The sequence below is a fragment of the Sphaeramia orbicularis genome, chromosome 6 (assembly GCF_902148855.1).
Source record: "Sphaeramia orbicularis chromosome 6, fSphaOr1.1, whole genome shotgun sequence".
Taxonomy (NCBI): domain Eukaryota; kingdom Metazoa; phylum Chordata; class Actinopteri; order Kurtiformes; family Apogonidae; genus Sphaeramia; species Sphaeramia orbicularis.
The window spans coordinates 22794183-22819953 of record NC_043962.1 but is presented as its reverse complement, the minus strand read 5'-3'; the positions used below and the strand labels follow the sequence as shown (position 1 = coordinate 22819953).

General features: G+C 32.0%; 1 protein-coding gene across 2 annotated transcripts in view; it reads right to left on the bottom strand.

Annotated features, from left to right (window-relative positions):
- Positions 1-25771, bottom strand: part of lrrc4ca (leucine rich repeat containing 4C, genome duplicate a) — a 778552-nt gene that overhangs the window by 438303 nt on the left and 314478 nt on the right. Inside the window, exon 1 of one of the 2 annotated variants that reach the window (XM_030136980.1) lies at positions 336-417. The exons of the other annotated variant lie outside the window; for it this stretch is intronic. The gene's annotated coding sequence lies outside the window, so the exon portion shown is untranslated. Of the gene's footprint in view, positions 1-335; positions 418-25771 lie in introns of those variants that run through there. 2 annotated transcript variants of the gene reach the window in all.

The window sequence follows — 25771 nt, the reverse complement described above, 5'->3', positions numbered from 1 at the left end:
AACACTGCATTTAAAGGGTTAAAAAAATGTGACAATTATTGAGTATTTGGTATTTTTATTTACAGCTTACATTGATGAAACAGAAAAAAGTGTAAAAGAATTAAAAACAAACTGAATGAAATTTTTTTGACATTATTTCACAAGTGTGCCAAAATGGCACACTTGGTGCTTAGTAAGGGCCTTGATGGACGGGATACCGGAGGGTTAATCTGAAATCTTTGTTTTTTGGGTACATTCCCAAAATACATTGCCATTAGACTGGACTCGTTGCACTGAAGAAACCAATAAAAAGTAAGGCCCAAAGCAGAAAAGACAAAAAATGCAGGTCAACTCACCCTTCAAAACTGAAGTTGATGGTTGTGATTTATAGTCCACATCAACTGGCATCAGATCCTTAAAACGGTCCAATTAAAGATCTACAAGAACAGGAAAGACAATAGAAAAAAGTACATTACATTAAATATTAGGGTAAATAATATGCAATTTATTAGATACATCATAATGCATGTCAACCCCAAGATGACACTTCCTGAGCATTATGAAGAGGAGCTGATAATATTATTTATTTTGTTGTTGTGTTTTGCTTTTTTTTGTGTGTGTTTAATAAGTCTGTAGGTTTGTTGTATAATTCTTTTTTTTTTTTTTGTATTGTGTCTGTGTGGTTCCTTATGTCTAAGTACATGTTAATGTAAATGCATAATTTAAAATAAAAATTATAAAAACAGACAAAATCATCAAAATTTAAATCGGAAAAACTTTTTTGGAAGCTATAGGATTCTAGATGTGCAACAGGGTGCAAATATTTGTACCAACTTCACCCCCACTTTCATTGATAGCATATTGAAATTGTTATTTTTGTTGCTTAGTTTGTTTATTATTTTGTTAGTTTAGTCTTAAGTCCCCCCCTACTCTCTTAACACTTTCCTACCAGCATGGAACCAGTCGCAAAAATAAATAAATAAATAAATAAATAAATAGGTGGTGCCAGGACCAACAAATCCCACCCCTCACATTTATTGTAGCTTATTTTGGCATCGACCCAACTGATGTCATCCTGTCTATGCGAGTGTTGATGTCAGTATAGACACAGACAGTGTAGCAGCCCTTGGCATCAATGAAACGGCGTAGAGTTCGATTGGTGTAAATCTTTTATTTCATCATCATGAAACTAAAACACAAACATTTGTACTTAAGTTATTTTGCAAACTTTACTTAGGTTACATTTTCTTTAAAAGCCCAGACATTATTACAAGCAAGATATATTACTCATAATTAAAACAGTAATTTAATACACACATTTCAAACAAGAAAAGCACTCAGGAGAGCGCAGACCTCCACCAAGAGAGATCTACCCCCCCATTTTGTTCATTATTTTCTTCATTTTGTTTTATATTCATTTTTGTTTATTTTGTTCAATATTTTCTTCATTTTAGGTCATTTTGTTTTTATATTTTCTTCATTTTTCATTATTTTCTTAATTTTTCTTCATTGTGTTTTTATATTCATTTTTCTTAATTTTGTTCAATACTTATATTTTCTTCAGTTTGTGCATTTTGTTCATTATTTCCTTCATTTTTTTGTCCATTTAATTTTTATATTTTCTTCATTTTTGTGCTTTTTGTTCATTATTTCCTTCATTTGTGTTCATTTAATTTTTATGTTTTCTTCATTTTTGTGCTTTTTTTTCATTATTTCCTTCATTTGTGTTCATTTAATTTTTTATGTTTTCTTCATTTTTGTGCTTTTTGTTCAGTATTTCCTTCATTTGTGTTCATTTAATTTTTCTATTTTCTGCATTTTTGTGCATTTTGTTCATTATTTCCTTCATTTGTGTTCATTTAATTTTTCTATTTTCTTCATTTTTGTGCAATTTGTTCATTTTTTCCTTCATTTGTGTTCATTTTGACGATGTGAGTCCACTCCTCCTTCTGATTGAACCAACCCCCCCCCCATCACCACCAAAATTTAATCATTTCTTTCTTGTGCCAGTATCAACATTTCCTGAAAATTTCCTGAAAATCCATCCATAACTTTTTGAGTTATCTTGCTAACAATCAAACAAACAAACAAACACGCATGCACACACACAAAGCAAAGCGATCACAATACCTCCTGGTGGAGGTAAAAACAACCCATTCCACATGACTATCAAGCTTGATATTTGTTCAAAATAATGTGAAAAAACAAATCACACTCAAATGTTCTTTGTGCTCACCTCACTAATTTGTTCTGCACAGTCCTGCTCTGCTCTGTGTGGTAACCCAAATGCATGTGGCAAAACAGGTGGGTGGCAATCAGCCTCATTCTGTCCCAAAAGGGGGTGTGGCAACAAGACAACCAAACGGGAAGAGAATCCAACAGAAACCAAAAATAAACAAAACCAAAAAAAAAAAAAAAAAAAACGGAAGAAAAATCTAAAATAATAAACTTATCAACCAGCCACTAACAGACAGCATAGACAAATTTCAGCCATTATAAGTAAATGGCAAAAAAAAAAAAAAAATTAAAAATTCATAAAAAATTTGAACTTTGACCTACTTTTCCCAAAATGTAATCACATCTATTCTGGGTCACTGGCAATCTATAAACCTAATTTGGTATAAATTCAAGCCATAGTTTTGCTGCTAAAGCATTTTTTTTTAACCTTTGGTTCAGGACCCCACCTGGAATTCAAATGGGGTCGCCTGAAATTTCTAGTAATTAATAAAAAAGATTAAAAAAACAAACAGACTTACTAATAAAAAATATACGGTGAGTTGAGAGAGACGTAAAAGACATAACAAACTGTGGGGATGAAAGTGAAGCATGAATTGATCAAAAAAAAAAAAAATCAAACTTACTAATAAATTTTACATTATATAGACTAAATGTTGTCTAAAATTAATGTTTATTTGCAACATATTATAGAAAACTATTACATAATCAAAAACAAATTAATTTTAGCCAAAAAAAAATGTCTGTCTGCAGAAATTTGTGATGTTAAAATGGAGTCTTCAGCCAAAAAAGGTTGGAAACCACTGTGTTAAAGTGTTAAATAAACAAACCAAACCAAAAACAATACCCCTTGTATTAAATAAATAAATAAATAAAATGTGCGGTTGTGTCATATTCTACTATTTGGAATGAGAAGACAATGAAGAAGTCTGACAAGCCAGTAGAAAAATAGAATGTGCAACTGTAAAAGCCCCCCCCACCCCCCACCCCCATCACCACTATACACTAAAATTTAATCATTTGTTCCTTGTGCTAGTATCAACATGTCCTGAAAATGTCATGAAAATCTGTCCATAACTTTTTTTAATAATAAGTAACAACGGCTGACAAACTTGTAAGCATGCACTGTAAAAAATGACTGTAGAATTAACACCAAAAGTTGTAAAATTACAACATAAAAAAACTGTCAGTGACAATACAATGCAAAGTTGTTTATTTGAAAAGATTTTTGTGTTAACGATTAAATCAAATCTAGCTGTAGTTTTTACAGGAAGAGTATGTGAACAAAACCAGATTTGGATGGAGAGATGATGGATTTATATTGTTTTTAGAAAATAAAATTGTACATTGAAAAACAATGTGGTGCTGTTTAAATTGCAAAGACCATAATGTTGAAATCATAGTCTATTTGCTTTTTTTTTTTAGATAAAAAAGTTATTTAAAAAAAAAAAAAAAAAAAAAGTAAACATTTAACAATGTAACATTTTAAATTTGTAAATGAATGGGTTGGTAGAGTTGGTAGAGCGGCTCGTCCAATAACCAAAGGGTTGGTGGTTCCAATCCTGGCTCTGACTGTCCATATGTCACAGTGTCCATGGAAGACACTGAACCCTAAACTGGTCCCAGTTGGACCTGGTGGTTTTGGAAAGTGCTTTGGACACCATGAAGGTGGAGAAAATGTGCTAAATAAGTGCAGTCCATTTACCATTTAAATCCAGTGTTCAATCTACATGTTTAAACTGTTCAATCTACATGTTTAAAATGTTAAATCTACATGTTTAAAATGTTCAATTTACATGTTTAAAATGTTAAATCTACAGGTTTAAACTTTTCAATCTACAGGTTTAAAATGTTCAATCTACATGTTTAAAATGTTCAATCTACAGGTTTAAACTGTTCAATCTACAGGTTTAAACTGTTCAATCTACAGGTTTAAACTGTTCAATCTACAGGTTTAAAATGTTAAATCTACATGTTTAAAATGTTCAATCTACATGTTTAAACTGTTAAATCTACATGTTTAAAATGTTCAATCTACATGTTTAAAATGTTCAATCTACAGGTTTAAACTGTTCAATCTACAGGTTTAAACTGTTCAATCTACAGGTTTAAACTGTTCAATCTACAGGTTTAAACTGTTCAATCTACAGGTTTAAAATGTTAAATCTACATGTTTAAAATGTTCAATCTACATGTTTAAAATGTTAATCTACATGTTTAAAATGTTAAATCTACATGTTTAAAATGTTCAATCTACAGGTTTAAACTGTTCAATCTACAGGTTTAAACTGTTCAATCTACAGGTTTAAAATGTTAAATCTACATGTTTAAAATGTTCAATCTACATGTTTAAAATGTTAAATCTACATGTTTAAAATGTTAAATCTACATGTTTAAAATGTTCAATCTACAGGTTTAAACTGTTCAATCTACAGGTTTAAAATGTTAAATCTAGAAGTTTAAAATTTTAAATCTACAAGTTTAAACTGTTCAATCTACATGTTTAAAATGTTCAATCTACAGGTTTAAAATGTTAAATCTACAGGTTTAAACTTTTCAATCTACAGGTTTAAACTGTTAAATCTACATGTTTAAAATGTTAAATCTTCATGTTTAAAATGTTAAATCTACAGGTTTAAACTTTTCAATCTACAGGTTTAAAATGTTCAATCTACATGTTTAAAATGTTCAATCTACAGGTTTAAACTGTTCAATCTACAGGTTTAAACTGTTCAATCTACATGTTTAAAATGTTAAATCAAGAAGTTTAAAATTTTAAGTCTACATGTTTAAAATTTTAAATCTACATGTTTAAACTGTTAAATCTACATGTTTAAAATGTTCAATCTACAGGTTTAAAATGTTAAATCTATAAGTTTAAAATGTTAAAATCTACAGGTTTAAAATGTTAAATCTAGAAGTTTAAAATTTTAAATCTACATGTTTAAAATTTTAAATCTACATGTTTAAACTGTTAAATCTACATGTTTAAACTGTTAAATCTACAGGTTTAAAATGTTCAATTTACATGTTTAAAATGTTAAATCTACAGGTTTAAACTTTTCAATCTACAGGTTTAAAATGTTCAATCTACATGTTTAAAATGTTCAATCTACAGGTTTAAACTGTTCAATCTACAGGTTTAAACTGTTCAATCTACAGGTTTAAACTGTTCAATCTACAGGTTTAAAATGTTAAATCTACATGTTTAAAATGTTCAATCTACATGTTTAAACTGTTAAATCTACATGTTTAAAATGTTAAATCTACATGTTTAAAATGTTCAATCTACATGTTTAAAATGTTCAATCTACAGGTTTAAACTGTTCAATCTACAGGTTTAAACTGTTCAATCTACAGGTTTAAACTGTTCAATCTACAGGTTTAAACTGTTCAATCTACAGGTTTAAAATGTTAAATCTACATGTTTAAAATGTTCAATCTACATGTTTAAAATGTTAATCTACATGTTTAAAATGTTAAATCTACATGTTTAAAATGTTCAATCTACAGGTTTAAACTGTTCAATCTACAGGTTTAAACTGTTCAATCTACAGGTTTAAAATGTTAAATCTACATGTTTAAAATGTTCAATCTACATGTTTAAAATGTTAAATCTACATGTTTAAAATGTTAAATCTACATGTTTAAAATGTTCAATCTACAGGTTTAAACTGTTCAATCTACAGGTTTAAAATGTTAAATCTAGAAGTTTAAAATTTTAAATCTACAAGTTTAAACTGTTCAATCTACATGTTTAAAATGTTCAATCTACAGGTTTAAAATGTTAAATCTACAGGTTTAAACTTTTCAATCTACAGGTTTAAACTGTTAAATCTACATGTTTAAAATGTTAAATCTTCATGTTTAAAATGTTAAATCTACAGGTTTAAACTTTTCAATCTACAGGTTTAAAATGTTCAATCTACATGTTTAAAATGTTCAATCTACAGGTTTAAACTGTTCAATCTACAGGTTTAAACTGTTCAATCTACATGTTTAAAATGTTAAATCAAGAAGTTTAAAATTTTAAGTCTACATGTTTAAAATTTTAAATCTACATGTTTAAACTGTTAAATCTACATGTTTAAAATGTTCAATCTACAGGTTTAAAATGTTAAATCTATAAGTTTAAAATGTTAAAATCTACAGGTTTAAAATGTTAAATCTAGAAGTTTAAAATTTTAAATCTACATGTTTAAAATTTTAAATCTACATGTTTAAACTGTTAAATCTACATGTTTAAACTGTTAAATCTACAGGTTTAAAATGTTAAATCTACATGTTTAAAATGTTAAATCTACAGGTTTAAAATGTTAAATCTACAGGTTTAAAATGTTAAATCTATGTTTAAAATGTTAAATCTGCACGTTTACAATGTTGAATCTACATGTTTAAAATGTTCAATCTACATGTTACTCCGTATGTTTACAGTAATATGTTTACAGTTGGATGTGTGGAAAACCACAGCTGCCAGTTTTTTTTTTTTGTAAAAACAACAGGATTTTTTTTTTTTTTTTTTTTTTTTTTTTTTTACAGTGTGATGATAAATCAGTCTCTATAGGTTTCAACAAAAATCTAAAAAAGTTGCATGAGAAATTACTTTCACTCGAATGCTTAAAAACTCTAAAAACTTTTGGTTGTGTGTACCGGATTCATAACTGACACCATTTTTGTGACCTCCAGTCTTCTTTAGCCCCATCCTCCACATGCTTCTACTGCAGTAATAGCATTTGGATCACAGTGGACCATTGTGGGATATTTCGGAGGTGATTATGTCCCAAAAAACTGAACAAAGACAGCCTTTCATATGGAGAATTGACTTATCATGGGCACATTTATGTTTACCTTATTTGTAGAGATAACCTATCCCAACGTAACAAAAAAGTTCTTGAAGACAAATTGGTCTAATATGGTTTAAACCTGATGTACATTAGCCGCACTGACCGCATTAATCCCTGATGCAATTGAGGCAGTAATAGTTTTTTTGTTGGTCCGGCTGGGAATTGGCAGTAATAAGGATGTTTAAAGACATGCACTGGAAACTATTGACGTCCCAAGCCTTTGAGACAGCCCATGGATTTTTTTCACTCGATTACCAGCTCCAGTTGCCAATCCGCCATCATTATTAAGGCTGTCTAGTCTTTACAGGCACCCAGGAATACAAATGAACCGGACTGTGCGCTGATAGTTATCACGGCACAACCAGCCTTGTGAAAGGCCAGTTAGAGTAACGTGAACTTTTCGAAATGTCAACTATTTCTGCATTACCATCACCGCGTATGTGCGTCGAGACCGATACACAGCGATCGCAATGCAACGCTAACACTAACACTAACAGTTTCCAAGCACATTTCTGCCCACGAACTCTGAAACAGGCACAAAAAAAAAAAAAAAAAAAATCACAATCATTCTGCAAGGAAGAAATAGTTTCTTACTACTGCATGTGTGCGTTAAATGATGAGATAGCACAAGGCAGAGAGCGAATCCTTTCAGTTTGACACATGTTTTATTATTCCTGCATTATGCAACCATTGCTAAATGTCATGTAAATGCTTCAATGAATTTCAATTTACCATCAAGCCACTAAGCCCCAATTTGTACTTTGAGCTGATAAAGTGAAATTGAAGGATGAGGAAAAAAGTGGCTGGGTAGAGAGAAGAGACTGCATGGGACACTTCCCAGAGAGTAGTATTATCCAGCATGCATACAGAATGTCACCAGCGGTAAGGAGAAAAAAAAAAAAAAAAAAAAAAAAGAAAAAAGTCATTTGTCAGCTGTATCAAGACTCAGAGTAATTAATGTAGAAACAGCAGTATTGTGATTAGCCTTGCTGAACAAGTACAAGCAAGGAAGAGTCCAAGTGTGTGTGTGTTGATTAAACATTCAACAGTCACAGCATTTCTGGAGACAAAATGTGCATCTCAAGTGTAAAAGCTGCCAATCTGCAGGTTAGACTAATTGTATGTGATATTTAACCCTTAATAGGTAACCTGGGGTCCCAGCAGACCCCACGTTTTTAATTTTTTATTACCTCCGCCAAGGAAGTTATGTTTTTGTCAGGGTTTGTTTGTCTGTCTGTTTGTTCGTCTGTCCGTTAGTGTGCAACATAACTCAAAAAGTTATGGACAGATTTTGATGAAATTTTCAGGGTTTGTTGGAAATGGGATAAGGAAGAAATGATTAACTTTTGGGGGTGATCCGAAAGAAATCCTGGATTCTGGATCACTTTGAAATTTTCGTTAACATTGTGGTAAATGGGGCCAAAATTTTCGTTTCCCAATATCTCGCTTAATTCTTGACCAAAACTCATGAAATTTAACTCAGGAATTGACAATGGGGTCCTATATCACATTTCAAAGGCTGATCCGGATCTGATCCAGAAGGCGGATTTTATTTTAAACTAGAAGCACTCGGAGAGCACAGACCTCCGCCAAGGCTGATCAGTGCCCCCCCCCCGTGGGCCCCCCCACCCCTGATCACCACCAAAATTTAATCATTTCTTCCTTATCCCATTTCCAACAAACTCTGAAAATTTCATCCAAATCTGTCCATAACTTTTTGAGTTATGTTGCACACTAACGGACAGACAAACAAACAAACAAACAAACAAACCCTGGCAAAAACATAACCTCCTTGGCGGAGGTAAAAATAAATGTAGGATTTGTATCACCGATTATGTGGGGAATTTTTGCGCTTGGCGGAGGTCTGAGCTCTCCGAGTGCTTTTCTAGTGTTGTCTATGTTTTTATTTGAAGCTCGTGCGTGTTACTTCATTTACCCTCCTAGTATAGGGATCTGAAAAGTAAAATGGAACCAAAAAATTAACTCGTAGAATAATATAGGCAATACAGACATTTTGGGGTCGCCCGTGACCCCAGGTTACCTTTAACGTATATTGATTTATTGTTTTTCCATTTCAGGTATTTCAGAATATGATCAATAATTGATATTATAAATTTCTAATAACGCTAACCTTCAGTGCTTTAATCTTTTTTGAGTAATTTTAACATCGTGTGAGGCCATGGCTAAGAGGAAAACTCTAAGTGATGAAGATATTAGGATAGAGCTTGCAGATTTAGAAGTAGAATCTGAATCAGATGATGACCATTTATCGATTGATAGTGTTTATGACGTCAGTTTTCCTTCTGTGAAGACTGTTTGTGAGCACCTATTCGTACTACCCAATTGTGTAGTTAGTTTAGTTTTTAGTTATAGTTTAGTTTTTAGAGAAACTTTATTGAAACTGTATTGCAAATGTGTTATAGCAATGTAGTGTGTTTATTTGTAACATGTGAAACTTTTTAGAAATTTTCTGTTAACTTTAGTGAAGGAAATACTTCATGCAGTAAAGGAGAATTTCTTTGGAAAATAAAGCACAATTTTGTTATATTTTTTTCGTTTCATTGCTATCCTTTCATACTATAAGCAATAAAGTATTGTAACTGACTAAAAAATAACATTTTTAGATGTTTTTATCACCATAGGTAACCTGGGGTCTAGCTGGACCCCAGGTTACCTGTGGCTGTGGGGGGCACCATGGTTACCTATTAAGGGTTAATTGCATCCATCCTGAACAATTATGTGATTTCGCTTTTTAAAAGACAAAATATTAGGTGGAAGTCAATCTATCTGGGTGCTTGTTGAGCCGCATTATGTAATAAATGCCCATTAAAAGTTCAAAATGTAATAAGAATGTCACGTCATCTTGTAATAAAGCCGCATTATGTAACAAACTGACGCATTTTGTAATAAACTACGTCAACGCATTATATAGTAAATTTTTTCACATTATATAGTAAGTTATTACAGTTTGAGAAATTTATTACAAAATGCACTTGACACATTAAAAAAAAAAAAAAAAAGTAATAACATGGTTCATTATGTAATAACAATCCAAATTAATATAATTTCAGAGCAATTTAGAAGAAATTAGACACATGAGCTACAGGTAATGGAATCAGAACTTTAACCACACAGTTTGAAGATGAATTTAGCACATTACATTTTCCTGAAAATAAAAATGTCTAAAGCGCATTTTGTAATAAATTTCTCAAATTGTATTAACTCACTACATTATGCGAAAATATTTTTTACTATGTAATACATTTAGGTAGTTTGTTACAAAATGTGTCAGTTTATTACATAATGCAGCTTTATTACAAGATGACGTGACATTCTTATTACATTTGGAACTTTTATTACATAATGGGAATTTATTACATAATGCGGCTCAACATTTCTTATTTGGAAAAATCTCAAAATCACAAGTTGGAGGACTGTTGAGCCGCATGATGTAATAAATTCCCATTATGTAATAAAAGTTCAAAATGTAATAAGAATGTCACGTCATCTTGTAATAAAGCCGCATTATGTAATAAACTGACGCATTTTGTAATAAACTACGTCAATGCATTATATAGTAAATTTTTTCACATTATGTAGTAAGTTATTACAATTTGAGAAATTTATTACAAAATGCACTTGACACATTTTTATTAAAAAAATGTAATAACATGGTTCATTATGTAATAACAATCCAAATTAATATAATTTCAGAGCAATTTAGAAGAAATTAGTCACAGGAGCTACAGGTAATGGAATCAGAACTTTAACCACACAGTTTAAAGATGAATTTAACACATCACATTTTCCTGAAAATAAAAATGTGTCAAGTGCATTTTGTAATAAATTTCTCAAATTGTAATAACTTATTACATAATGTGGGAAAAAAATGTACTGCATAATGCATTGAGGTAGTTTATTACAAAATGCGTCAGTTTATTACATAATGCGGCTTTATTACAAGATGACGTGACATTCTTATTACATTTGGAACTTTTATTACATCATGGGAATTTATTACATAATGCGGCTCAACAGTGCTTCTATGAAACTGGTCCCTAAAAAAAACCTCAGATCAGCTGAAACAATCCAGGTTAAAGACCCACCTGTTCTCAGCTGCATTTGTATAGAGTTGTTATTCAGAAGTTCAGATCTGCACTGTTTCTATTAAGCTTAAAGTTTTTCTCTGTTTTATCAGTTTTATCAGTTTATTTGTTTTTGCTTCCCCTGCCCCCTGCTGTAATGTTTTTCGGCTAAAATTTGCTTCGAGGTCTTATTTCTGTCTTTGTGCATAAGAAATCAATCTAAGTGAATCCCCAAAGGAACTTTGTGTTGGTAAACGCAAGTTCTGCAAATGTACAGGATTTCAGTTCAGTTCAACATGTTGATGGTCATATGAACTATGTTTTCAGCTCAAAAATGTCCAATTTCATCACAATTAATGCTATATTTTCATGTCACAAATGGCCAAGTTCTATTTGAACTGAATTTACCTGAAAAACAAATATTCTATTCTTTTAGATTCCCCAGTTTTTCTTACCAGATTCTCTCCTACTTATCACATGTTTTATTTTTCCAGGTTCAATCTGGAGTATGGTGCTGATCCATCCTGCTTATGTTACGCCAATACATACATGAAGAATGTCACACGTCACTGTTTAAATCAACAGTTTTCTAATAATAAGCATTTTTATAAAGAAATAACAATTCTATATTGTTATTTACTCTTTAGTATGATGATAAACTATACAATAAATAATTCTAATCCTAGTTTTTGCACAGGGATCATTAGTGTAAACGGTGACATGGCTGCCGAGCATCAGTATGATGGGATCTGGAACAACCATGTCACATCCGTCCACTGACACATTTTGTGTTTTTGTGTCAGCTGTTATTGTTTTAGATCCACAATACTAACATTTATGAAGAAGAGGAGAATTAGCAATAGTAAGTATATAAGTTTATTACTAATAAAGAACTGGTACCACTTCCACTGTCAAATAATATCAGTAGTCTGTGCACAAATGGATTAGCATTATTTCAACATAGTTCTATACATACTAATACTAATACTAATACTATTTTTTTTTTTTTTTTTTTTACAAAAATGGCCACTCATTTAACCCCCTAAAAGTAAATTTTAGCTGATAAGTCTATTGAGAATTTCTGGTTAACCTTGGTCACCATGGTAGAAACACTCATTTGTATTATTTTGACATTATCTATTGTTTTTTTTTCTCAAAGAACTAATGAAATACTGGGGGGGGGGGGTTGCTAAATAAAACCATTTGTGCAATAAGCCAATATGTGCAAATGTATAATCTTAGTGGATGACAAGAGAAGATATTACGTAAAAGCTTGAACTATTTATATTTGAGAACAAACAGGAGTGATGCTGGCTGATTTAGATCCACAATACTAACATTTATGAATAAGAGCAGAATTAGCAATAGTAAGTATATAAGTTTATTTCTAATAAAGTACTGGTACTGACCAGAGCATCATGGGTAATGTCACATCCGTCCACCGGCAAAAGTTTTCACATACACGTGCTATTCCAAATCCAATATTTCTGAAAATAGAGCTTCCACTGTCAAATAATATCAGTAGTCTGTGCACAAATGGATTAGCATTATTTCAACACAGTTCTATGCATTTATGACAACTTCTTTTTTCTGGACAAAAATGGACACTCATTTGACCCCCTAAGTACATTTTAGCTGTTTTATGTTTTATGTAAAGCACTCTGAATTGTCGTGTACATGAAATGTGCTATATAAATAAACCTGCCTTGCCTAAAAACAGGACATGGGGTTAAAAATTCAAACCAGATGTAGACTAATGTTATGAAGCACATTTGGAAGCACTTTGGGTCTATTTTAAAAATAAATATTCACTGAAATAAAAGAGAAACAATTTTTCAGATAAAACACATTTTTATGTTTTTTTCTATTATTTTTTTATACAAAAATCTGCGTGTAACTTGGTGAAAAGGACACAAAAATTACATGCTACTATTATTTTGAATATGTTTTTTTTCTCTCACAGGTACATTTTGGGAGTGTTTGACAAAAATGACCGCTGTTGCAAAATCCCTCACGATTTATATGTGTTTAAATGGGCAGGTTCCACATGAAACGTGAGTGGACACAATGGGTTACACGCGAAACCTGGAATGACACTGCAGATTCATGAAAAACCCACATGTCTGGATTAGAAAAACCACTAAGATCAACACATTTAACACAGCGTCTTTATTTATAGCGGTATATAAGACCATTTCAAGCCATGTTTTCAGATTAAATGAACTGACACCTAGGTAGCTTTAATGTCCCAGTTTTGGTCCTATTTTTGGCCCCAATATTTTATTAAAAATTCATTAATTTTGGGATGGCTCAGAGAAAGAGTTTTTTTTTTTTTTTTGCATTTATCTGAGGTCATCATTTGGTACATCCTGGGGGGAAATATGTCTAAATTTCTCTTTTATTATTGGGTCTAAAAAGCTGGAAAAGTGCCAGATACCAAAATAAACCCAGTTTCATAGAAGCATCCGTATATACAGCATATATATACAGCATGTGTTTCTTCAACATACCACATAAAAGTGCCTTAATGCAAATATCTGAATGAGTCACGAAAGGAATTAAATATTAAATCAAACATAACCCATCCTAAGGGTTTTTTATGAGTCAGGTTTCATAAAAAGATTTTAAAATGTGAATAACAAGAAACATTTCAACATGTACATACATTATATTTACACCGAAACTCATTATCAGTTTCACCGGTAAAGACCCAAATATACACCAGTAACCAAAAGCATCTACTGATTTAACTGTTTAATAACTTTAGAGCCACTAATCCCATCAATCCATGTAAATAATTGGTGTAAAATACAGTTATTCATCTTTTCATGGTCATCAGATATGACCCATTTAGCGGCTCGGTAGTTACCATGGAAACACCGTCATCTTCTACAACATTGATTCACCAGTAAAGCAAATGGAGCTGGATCAATGACAGTGGATGGACACACTGGGTTTATGTTCAGTTAATAAGAGATTTTTCTGAAAAAGTCCCTTTTTCCCCAAGTTTATTCTGCTTTTAGTATAAAAACCCTCAAATGTAGTCTCAGCATGATGATTAAAATACATAATCAGTAAAATTAATACAGGAAAATATCAGATTTTCACTGAAAAAAATGCAAAATGGAGAGGATAATATTATGATAAGTTTTAAAAAAGTAAAATGATAGACTAAAATACAAGAATAGATTAAAAAGACATTAGAACAGCTGTACAATTAAAAACTGTGAAATTAAATAAATCAATGAATAAATAAATAAATAAATAAACGTTTTAATTGTATAGCCGTTTTTATGTTTTTCATCTATTCTTGTATTTTTCTTTTATTTTTGGTTTTTCCCCTGTAAGTCACTTTGGAAAAAAGTGTCTGCCAAATGTAAACGAAAATGATAAATGGTGATTTTTTTTTTCTTCTGTTTTGTCTCGTTTGTTTTTTGTTTGTTTGTTTTGTTTTATTTTAGCTCCTTTTTTTTTTCTTAATTAGACAGTTGTATCTATTCTGTACTGATTACTTGTCAATATTGGATTTACATTAAGAATTGTCTGATTTTGGGAAGGGTGAGATTGTGGGAGGGATAAATCACATTGCACCGTCAAGTTTGTAAAATTACTTCCAATAAAGAAAGTTAATAAAAAAAAAAAAAGGTGATAAATTACTTAACCCTCTGGTATCCCATCCAGCAAGGCCATTACTAAGCACCAAGTGTGCGGAATAATGTCAAAAAAATTTTCATACAGTTTGTTTTTAATTCTTTTACACTTTTTTCTATTTCATTAACTTGAGCCATAAATAAAAATACCAAATATTCAATAATTGTAAATTTTTTTAACCCTTTAAATGCCGTGTTTGTAATGTAAACAAACCATTTTTTTGGATGCAAAAAACAAACAAAAAACTTTTTTTTTTTCAATATACTACATAAAAAGTGGATCACATATTTGATTTTTTCATCCTGGCATATGTCAACGATTAACTCCAACATCGGTTAATTTGCATTATTATTTTTGGCGCTAGGTCAAATGTTCAAAAACACTAGCATCTGTCACCAAGTGTGCGTAAAATGCACACCTGTAAATCAAACTATTAAATATTATATACTGATTTATTTTTCTGCTCTAATTTGATTTTATTTTCGTAATCCAGGTCAGCCCTAATCATACATATCCAATGGAAGAAACAGTGCGTTTTAGGCACACTTGGCAGACAGATGCTAGTTTTTTAATTTTCTTTTGTTTACAATGTGCACATTTTAGTTGGTGGTCAGAATTTTAAAGAACAACTTTTGAATTCTAACCTTATTTAAATTGTGAAAAATAATATGAAGTTTTTTTAACACAAAGTGCAAAGTGTGCGTAAAAAGCGCACCTGGATACCGGAGGGTTAAGAAAGGTTAAATAGAGAGAAATATTAATTTGAGAACAAAGACAAAAGTAGTCCTCTGTCTTTAAGGGTTAAGGAAAGAACACAAATATTACTCAGTGCATTTGTCTGTCTTTCATTAGAGCCAGAAGACCTTTTCCATAAAAGCAGTGCCAGCTGGCCCTTCTGTAATACGAAGCTCTTCATTTTACTGTCATTTCATCTCAGACAGTAAATGAGCACAATGAGCTGAATTTCAGGAAAGGCAATTACTGAGGAACAATTAGTCCAATTAGTGGATAAAATATTTGAGATGGCTAAATGTAAGTGGTTTACTGATATGAAGCAGAGAAGAGAGACAAGAGAATGAAAGATCTACCTGGTCTATACTATTAATTATGAAATTAAAGGCACACTTGAGTCAACGTTTTATCCTGTCATCATAAACTGGAACAACTAGGGATATTCTCTGGGATTGTAATATTAGGAGGCATTTACAAAGATGTGGGATTTATGCCTCAAATGAAACGTTATTATTTTGACTTTGATTGTGAGTTCACGTTTAAAAGCTTATTAAAAAAAAAAAAATATATATATATATATATATATATATATATATATATATATATATATATATATATGTATATATGAACAAGAAAAGCACTCAGAGTCCAGACCTCTGCCAAGAAAGATCTGCCCCCACCACCACCCCCTTCATTTTGTTCATTATTTTCTTCATTTTGGTTTTATATTTCATTTTGGTTTTATATTTTCTTCATTTTTGTTCATTTTGTTCATTATTTTCTTTATTTTTCTTCATTTTGTTTTTATATTTACTTCATTTTTCTTCATTTTGTTCATTATTTTCATTATTTTTCTTCTTTTTATATTTTCCTCATTTTTCTTCATTTTGTATTATATTCATTTTTGTTCATTTTGTTCGATATTATCTTCATTTTTGGTCATTTTGTTTTAAATTTTCTTCATTATTTTCTTAATTTTTCTTCATTGTGTTTTAATATTCATTTTCTTAATATTGTTCAATATTTACATTTTCTTCATTTTTGTGCATTTTGTTCATTATTTTCTTCATTTGTGTTCATTTAATTTCTATATTTTCTTAATTTTTTGTGCATTTTGTTCATTATTTTCTTGATTTGTGTTCATTTAATTTTTATATTTTCGTCATTTTTGTGCATTTTGTGCATTATTCCTTCATTTGTGTTCATTTCATTTTTGTATTTTCCTCATTTTGTGCATTTTGTTCATTATTTCCTTCATTTGTGCTCATTTTATTTTTTATATTTTCTTCATTTTTGTGCATTTTGTTCATTTTTTCCTTCATTTGTGTTCATTTAATTTTTGTATTTTCATCATTTGTGTGCATTTTGTTCATTTTTTCCTTCATTTGTGTTCGTTTCATTTTTGTATTTTCATCATTTTTGTGCATTTTGTTCATTATTTCCTTCATTTGTGCTCATTTTATTTTTTATATTTTCTTCATTTTTGTGCATTTTGTTCATTTTTTCCTTCATTTGTGCTCATTAATTTTTGTATTTTCTTCATTTTTGTGCATTTTGTTCATTTTTTCCTTCATTTATGTTCATTCTGATGATGTGAGTCCACTCCTCCCTCTGACTGGACTAACCCCCCCCCCCCCCCCTCCGCAATCACCACCAGAATTTAATCATTTCTTCCTTGTGCCGGTATCAACATTTCCTGAAAAATTCATGAAAATCCATCCAGAACTTTTTGAGTTATCTTGCTAACAACAAACAAACAAACACGTACACAATACCTCCTGGTGGAGGTAAATATCCATGGGTCAGAGTAAAAGAATTTAACTCTTATCTTAATTAAGTGTTAAAAACATAATTTTTCATCTGGTTAACAATGGTAAGGGAGTTTAATTTGCCACTTTATTCAAGAGGAATAAATGTTTTCAGCGTAGATCTGCACATTTCTTCCACCGTTCAAGCTTGAAAGCACCTACTGAGAAAGAAGTGATTCATCTGTTAAACGATTTACTGTTTCAGCCTAATTTTCATAATAAGAGAACTTCCCAGTTAACTTTTTCCAGGCACACCCTCATTAATTTTGTTGGCCCTTTGGTGTTGAGGAGGGAAAATTATCCACATACAGACTGAACTGTGGGACTTAATGCATCACAGTGCCAGAAAATGTAAAGAGTCAATGAGACGATTTTGGTACGAGGTCAAAAAAAAAAAGACAGATAAATGTACTCAAGTAATGACCAAACTCCACTTGTAAAGGAGTGATATTTAGCTTTTTTAAATGGAATTATGCATTTTCAAACATTTCCCTGTGGTCTACGTAAACTGTAAATGCTATACTTGGATCTGAATTCTTCATTAATTCAACTCCACAGGTCCATTTTCAACCCTATTTCTGAGTAATGACACCAGAAAGGTCGTTTTGAGCGCTGGCCCTTTAAATGCACATGACTCCACCCCCTTCCAGGTTGTTGCCTGTGCTGCTCTGTCACATTCAGCCACTTGACTTCATTATTACAACCAACAACTGAACATTTTAGGTAATCAGCTCGACGTTTGGACATATTTTCAGTTGGGGTGTTAGGAAATATTTGTTCTGCAATATATCGCAATATTTCATTTCATGATACTGTATCGATATTAAAAAGTATTGGATCGATATTTTTAGGTATTTATTCCAATGCAGATATGGCAGAGGTTCATTTATGTTTTTTTTTTGTTTTTCTTTAGTTTACATCTTATTATTATTATTATTATATTATTATATTATTTTTCTCATGCCATACTTTTTATGGCTTCCCTGCTGTAATGCTTTTAATGTTTTATGTAAAGCACTTTGAATTGTCTTGTACATAAACTGTGCTATAGAAATAAACCTGCCTTGCCTTGCCTGTTTAACACAGTTTATTGAATAATGGTTCTCTGAAGCATCCTAAAAGCACTTTTAACTGTCTGAGAGTGGCAGATGTTAATTCCTTTGTTGGGACAAAATAATGTTCTGATGTTAGTTCTGAACTAGTAGAATATGAACATTTGAACAGGATCTGAAACTGTAATATCTGTAAAACAGAATTTAAGTTTGAACACAGGAAGATTGTGATATAGCATCAGATCCTGTTGTGATCAAATAAAATGTGTTTAGTATTTGTGCAGATTCGAGTGTAATTCAGTTCTTCCAGGAAATAATCATTTTTAAAAAATAAACAAAATATTGCCTTTTTAACAGTATCATGGTATATCGTATCGTGATCCTAGTATTGCGATTTGTATTGTATCACCAGATTCTTGCCAATACACACCCCTAATTTTACAACAACCACTGCTGCTGACAATTATGTCGTACTCGGAGAAATGTTCGTCGGAAGTCTTGACCTTATATGAGCAAATGTCGTGATGTAACTAGTGATAGACTTAACAAATTAAGCAGGAATTAAAACATTACGAAACATTCCAACATCCGAAGATGTTTACATTCATCTTTGAAATTTTTTATCGCGATGCGCATTGTGGGAAACCGAGGCTCGCACTGCCGCCGCTGCTGCTGCAGGTGGCTGGGAGGTTCACGTAGCGCGAGCCTCCGTTTTCCACAATGCACGTTACGACAAAAAATTCCAAAGATGCCCGAGTGACCTCCCGGTCTGAATGTAAACACCTGGGTTTGTTTCTGGTGGATGGTACTTCCAAACTGTTCACCGTAATGCCAAAGATTCAGGTGAGTAATGACAGAGTTCCAGATTCATGACACTGAGGACATGACTGGGGTTTGACAGATATGATGAAGAATTCGTCACGGAAGTCTCCAACACCTTTAACGATTAATCGTGCAGGCCTAGCATATGTAATTTTTTGCAACTGTGTTTATGATTTTTAGCTCAGAGCTCACCCAAAAAGCAGCTTCATGCTTTTGCATTCTTTCTCATAAACCTTGGTATTTCTCATATTCCTTCTTATTGATGTTTCTGAGCAAATGGCAGTGCCACTTGTGTCATCATTGTTTTTAGCTCCTTCTCCATTACTGCTATGTCTGCTTGGTTGGTCTGTAGTTGTTTATCTGTCTGGATCAGCAGGTCCCACAGGGTCTTTGGTCTGCAGTTCTCCACCACCAGATTGAGTCCTGATTGCTGTATATATATATATAAATATATATGTCTTCCCAAATAAAAGCTGTAGGTTTATACCATTGGCCTGGAAAGTATACAAATTCTCGAGTGCTGCCCTCAGAGGACTTCTCAAGTCTGTAGAGCATGTAAGAGGTTTTCACTTGGGTTTACGCCAGTGTATAACCTTTATTTCAACTTAATTTGCCGTCACAGTCGGCCAAGAATATAAAAGTTTCATCTGTACTCAATAAAATTGCTTTTAAAATATTAAACTTGATACGCTAATGTCAAAATGGAAAGCTCATTAGGAACAACAGCACATTATATATTATGAACAAGCAAAGAACACATTGAGGGGGAAGAGAACAAAAAAAAAGGGAGGGGAAGAGGAGGGGGGGGGGGTGTAATACTGTTACGCTTACTGTATTTTTAGAGGCATTGTGCACATGAACATCCATCACTGATTCTCACTCTGGGAATGGAGATGCTGTGTGTGCTGGAAGACATGATGATGGGGAAAGGAGAGGGAGCAAAAAGGCTTCTGTTCTGTCAGAGGAAGGATGTGCTCTTCCCAAATGAATTTCATCTCATATACATGCGTAAATCTTACCCCCCCACCCCACCCCCTTCCTCCCCCCCTACCCACCCCCACCCTTCCCCGTCTCTCTCTTGGCGGGAAAAGCCGTTCAGAAAGACAGCTGAGATAAATCAGCCTGTGTGGCCCGGCCTAGTCTGTGTGGGCTGGGACTGAGATGAAGCCACTGCAAGCGGCCTCTGGCTTTAATGATGTGCAGTGAGCCAGTGGAGGCGTGTAAATCTGCAGCTGGCATCTCATTCTTGCAGCAGCCTCAATTCCTCCCCAACCTCTGAGATATCTCTGTCAAAGTCACCCCTGTACACCTGTGTCAGGTTCAAGTGACAATCATTACAGTAGGTTAAGGAGATACGGTAACAGACAGGCAGCGAGTGTCCCGAATTATGACCTCACAGGCATTTATGAACCAGTGATGGTCTGTTTTTACAATAAGAGTGTTTACAGGGAAAATCCAGCTGACGATTAACTCTTTAAAACCTGACGTGTCACTGGTGACGCACCCTGTGTATATGTAGTTTGGATGGTGTTAACCAGTGTTTTTCAGCCTTGGGACCAGGAATTCAAATGGGGTCGCCTGAAATTCTAGTAATTTATATTATACATATAGATAGATAGATAGATAGATAGATAGATAGATAGATAGATAGATAGATAGATAGATAGATAGATAGATAGATAGATAGATAGATAGATAGATATGAAGCTGGGATAAACCGAACACACAACTTCAAATGCAATTTTTCCTTCTGCACTGTAAGCCCGGAAGTTGTATTTACTAAAATGCTTTAATTACAATGTACTTAAATGATTTCAGTTTTATTCCATTACTATTAAATGTTCAGTATATTCTACCAATTTGTAGACATAGTCGAAAGTATGAAAAAGTTTAAGTTGAATGATTTAAATCACTAAGTTTTAGTCATGACCACACCTTTTTATCTGTGCATTGCATTGTGGGTATTGGGCATGTTGTTGAAAATGCGTTCTTTTTCTGTGCAGGGGTTCAGCAGGGTTGTGGTGTCAGTGTTAATTTTGACTTAATGTGTGAATGGCAGTGTTTATTGGCCTTTTTGTGTTTGTTTTTGTATTTTTGTAGAGCTGAAATGTGTCAGAGCCATAGGAAGAACTATCGATTTACTGTTCATCTAACAATGGTCTTGTTCAAAGGAAACTTTAAGGCTTTGCCAGATTAAAAGCACTTCCTGTACTGGCAAATGACATCGGGCTAACTTCATTAACTTCCATCTGTGCTACAATATATTAAGTTGAATAATCAAATAAAACACTTTATATTGCAAAAGATTTAAATGTAAATCAACTTGGAATTGAGTCCAATGAACTGAGGATATTTAGTCTAATGATTATACAAAGCAATTGACATTGCAACAAATTTTAAGTTAAATGAACTCGGCATTTAGTGTGTTGTACTTAAAATAGCAATTCCATTCAAATCAAGCATTTAAGTTTAATACACTCAAGTTTTCGTTAGTCATTACTTAAATTTTTTAAGGCAACGAGTTACCTGAGATTTTTAAGTAAACTCAATTATCTGGTCTTACAGTGTGCTAATGTACAGTGTTCTCCAAATTGTGGTTTTCAAATTTCCCCACAAGAAATATCTGAGATAAAGTAATTAAAAATTAATAGTTCAGGGCTATTTCAGTCCATAAAACACATCAAACAAAACTGACAATTTGACCCAAATGCAGAATACTTTCAGTGTAAATACTGTACAAAAAATACTGCAGTGGCACATTTTGAATTCAGATAGCAAACGGTCCTCTGTATGCTAGGTTTCTGATCCACAAATATTGGCAATCTGTTTGAACGTCAGGCTATCCACTGTGTAACCAAACCAACACCTGTATGCAAAACGAAAACACAGCTGGCATATATGCACAGTAAAATCGCCAGTGTTTCTATAACACTTAAAGAGTTAATTTTAACACTACCTCAGTGAACATATGGTCCCTATCTACAAAGTGTAAAATTTACACTGAACATAGAGTTACATTTCCAGAGTCAACTTACTCTAGTAAGAATTGAAATTTTACACTATACTACACTAATTAGTGCCAGTCAGGTTTTACACTATGTGAGAAGTAACACCCATAGTGTTATTCACATTCAACACTGAAGAGTTAAGTGTTAAGAAATAACTTTTCCAGTGTTAAACCTACTTAACGCTACATGTTGATAATAAATTACTCCAAAGAGTGTTGATTTTTAACCGCCTCCGACCAGTGTTACGTATGATGTACTATAGTTCCAGTGTCTGCAGGGCGAAGAAAAGATACAATTATTTCTGTTCCCAATTTATTCCAAGTAAAAATGAAACATGCAATTAAAAGTAAACATAAAATGACACTTAAAATGAAAGCCGCTGACCCGATATCACGTTATCCATTTGAAATTCGGTATTTGAAAACACATACTCAAACACTGACAACGATGACGTAGCTATATTCTTGCACAGATTCTGCTTGGATGGAATAACAAAACCAATAGTTCGTTTACACAAACTTAAAAACGGGAGTTTTTCGTGCGAGGAAGATGGCGATGCCAGAGTCCAACTTCTCACTCAGTTTGAGCGCGTAGGTTGGTGGGTGGGGCTTTTCAGAGTCATTATTTTGAACACAGAAAGGTATTTTGCTCTTATCGGTGTTGAATTAACTTTGAGAGTGTCAATTACAGTGTAAAACCTCTGTTAACTCCAGTTATTGTCACCGACACTGGAAGTTATCTTGTTAATTTACTCTGTCCATTGTTGGAATAACTCTGAAAGAATTAAATACTTTGACACTGCATTTTTTAACACTGGTAAATTTACTGTGTGGGACTATACTTAAACCGTAATTACAAAATAGCTTTTCCTCCATAAATAGAATAGGCGGTGTACACACTAGCTTTAATTAAAACAAACGATGAAGACAATGCCATAGAATAGGATGCAGCACTGCAATCAGGATTATCATGGTCAAAGCCTCAAATGATAATGAAGTCATTATCAAGCAAAGAGGTCACATTTGTTCAATACAAGCCATGTTTTTGTGATTGTTTATTGAAGCTTTTGCATAATTTTGCCACCCTGTGATCAATTAGGTCACGCAGCCAAATGCCCGATATTCCATCTCTACAATCAACTATAAGAAATTTGTTATAGATCGGAAAGTAATTAAAGGCTTGAGGTCATTGATTTGTCAACACTTGAACACAGCACAGGACATGGCATGCAAGATTGTTATGGTGAAAAATGGGCCGCTTTAACCCTTTTATGCATGAATTATGAGAACCTTAATCAAGATTTTTTTCCTGAGTGTTTTAGTCCTCTTTACCCTTATGCAAAGAAAATATATTTCTCTATATATTGACTGTCAATATATTACTGACTGAAAAATATATTACTGTATAATATATATTTATATTTAAAATATACAGAATAATATATTGTGTCAATATATTTTGTATTATATTACAATATAATGAAAAATACATAAGAATTGCCACTTTCCGTATATTGAAACATATATGACAATATATTTACTTATATATGTAAATATATGTCATCATATATTTAGTAATACACTTCATAATGCATGTATGCATATATACATACATATATTGTCTAGTGTATTACTAAATATATGTAATTATATATTTAGTAATACACTTCAAAAATGCCATATATATATATGTACTCTTTTCCATCCTATGTTGCCAAAATGACTAAGAAGGCATCTTTTTTCAGTTTAACACTTTTTTCATGTATATCACAATGTATATTTTTATGAAATATGTTATTAAGCATACCACGTAACGTAAGTGTTTGATAAATATCTGCTTTATGTAAACTTGGGTCAATGGAAAGAAATTGAGTTTCAATAAAACTATATGCAAAAATATAGGGCAGTTTTTGTCTTCATTGCAATAGTTGTTTTATATGTATTAATATATGATTAAAGCATATATTGCAGTATATTGGAAATATATGCACTACTTTTCCCATATATGGAAATGCATTTTTTAATATAATGCATTATATTTTTCATATATTGCCATATATTTTTGTTTCATAAGGGTAGGCAATGAAAAAAAAACAAACGTGATTGAATATTTTTTTAAATCAACCTGTTTTTCATGGAGTTACAAAATGTCCACTCAGCTACACAACCATGATTTTATTCTTAAGCAAAGAAACATGTATTTACAAACCCCATATCATAAAAAAGTGATATGACAACAGTGAAATGAAACCACACTCAAAAAATTATTCTTGGCTCTAATAAACATGAAGTAATATTTTAAAGTAAAATGTAACTGAAATATATGAAATTTAAAGTTTATTTATCCGAAAAAGTCAACATAATGTGAATAGGCTTAGTAGAAGTGAATCTAAACAAATAAAGTAAACTATCACATAAAAAGGTTGAGCGTCACAGTCAAACACAGTTTATGTAAAAGGTTGTGCATTAACTAAAGCAAATCTGACTGAAGTTATTTAATTATTCATATTGACTCAATATGATAGAAAAAACATTATATTAAATGCAACTCTTTACATTAAACGTATGTAATAAATTACATGGAAAATTACATGTAATTAAAATACATAAAGTCAACATTTTTGGCCTAATTTTTTTTTTTGAGTGCATGTTTAATGCAGCTAATCTGATGTTTTCTCACATTTTAACATATTCTAATACTAGTTATTACTCACTTCATGGAGATAATATGCAAAAATAAATATTAACAATTGATTTCTACTCAGAACCAATCAAGAACAGCAAGTTACAATAATGGTATGAATTGCAGTTTATGAGATGATGCATAAGTGTCCACTGTGTTGGTTGATATGGAATTAAAACAACAAAACCCATGAATATACAAGATTAACCCTTTCATTCATGCTGAATTATGAGAACCTTAGTCTTTTTTTTTTTTTTTCTTGAGTGTTTTTATTCCTCTTTAGGCATGAAAAAACAACGCAAATGATTTTTTTTTTTTTCTTTATGAACCTACTTTCATGGAGTTACAAAAATGTCCACTCAGCTGGACACCATGCATTAATTTTTGAAGCAAAGAAACATGTATTTAAAACTCATCATCAGAAAGTGATATACTGTGTGAAAACTATTAAATACAACATTTTAATGCCGCTAATTGCTAAATCACTAAAGTTTTCTCACATTTGATCATACTCTAATAGTAGTTATTACTCATTTCGTGAGATAATATCCTCGTCAGACCCAGGAAATTGACAGTTTTAGCTGTTTTACATTAAAAATTGTCTTGATTGGAAACTGCATAATGCAACAGTTTTTTTTCAGATACATTTTTCAAATAATTTTTATTTATTGATTGATGTTTTTAATGGAACGTCCTTTGTAATGCACAACATTCTTAAGTGAAACTGTCAACTTTTGACCACTACAGACGGCAAATCCATTGCTGGGTCTCAGGAGGATATGCAAAAAAAAAAAAAAAATTGTTTCAGAAAACTGTTAATTAAAGTCCTAATAACAATTAGCAACTCATTTATACTAAAACATGTTTCTGCAG